The sequence below is a fragment of the Fulmarus glacialis genome, unplaced genomic scaffold, assembly GCF_000690835.1.
Source record: "Fulmarus glacialis isolate BGI_N327 unplaced genomic scaffold, ASM69083v1 scaffold15463, whole genome shotgun sequence".
Classification (NCBI taxonomy): domain Eukaryota; kingdom Metazoa; phylum Chordata; class Aves; order Procellariiformes; family Procellariidae; genus Fulmarus; species Fulmarus glacialis.
The window spans coordinates 9,278-10,371 of NW_009204998.1; positions in this window are offsets into that span (position 1 = coordinate 9,278).

A 1,094-nucleotide genomic window follows, 5' to 3' on the forward strand; every position below is an offset into this window, starting at 1 on the left:
AATATCAATTCTAGTCTTCCTCCAGGACTGAAAAAAACCTCCAGTATTCTAAGAGATTTCTGACTAATACGTCTACCTTTAGGCCTAGTCTCATCCCAGCAGAACCTATAGTATTTCATGACTAATACAGACCAATGGACAGAGATGCTCTAAGGATGGCTGCATTTCAATAACGAGAGCACAAATTTGGATCACTTTCTCCATTTAAAACCATTTCCAGGCTCCCAGGTTACACATAGAACAAGTCTATTCCGTGTTCTCCATCACCAGCCAATGCTAACTGAATGCAGACTTAGAGGCTTCCCTCCACTCCAGGCAAAAAGGTCACATACAAACAGCTTAAGACCTTCAAACACTCAGAGCCACAGACCAGGTTTCAGCCCTGACTCTCAATTCCCTGTGTTTCAAAGCAAATCATAACATAATCCCCTAAATACTTTGAGTTTCCTGGGCTGCATTTGTTAAAAACCAGAACACTGAAGAACTTTCTAGAGATTTCATCCCTGTACTTTGACTACCTCCAAATTAAGGAAAACATTCTGTCTTCAGAAAGGCTCCATTAGAAGATGTTTACTGAATCAGAAGGACAAAATAACTGAAAAAGAAAAACTGGCTTTTCACTCCATGACAAGTAATTTGTGGGAAATGTAGAACATCATCTTCCTTGTTCTTCAAAAAAGAAATCTGAATACATTCTGTATATATAGTACCAACCCTATAGGATTGACTTGAATATAGAAGTCATCACTGAGATTATAGACTGATCTCTACAAAGCTCCTCCTCCTCTATATGGGACAGAGAACCTTAACCTGGACGGTACAGCCAGCATATTGAAAAGAAGAACAGAAACCTCAACTAATCTTTCCTCTTTTATGGAAATTCGCATCCTCTGGGATAAACAGCTGTTTAATCTCCTGCTCTTTTGCTAAGGACAGTCTTCCTACGACTACATGCAAAGGCCCTATTTCACAGAGATTTAAACATTACTATGGCATGCAGAAAATCTGAGCCATTTGTAGAAAGCATTCCTACTGCTTCCCTCCTCCTCCTCTACTACAGCAAGCTGCTACAGCACAGAACCGGTGCATTTAAG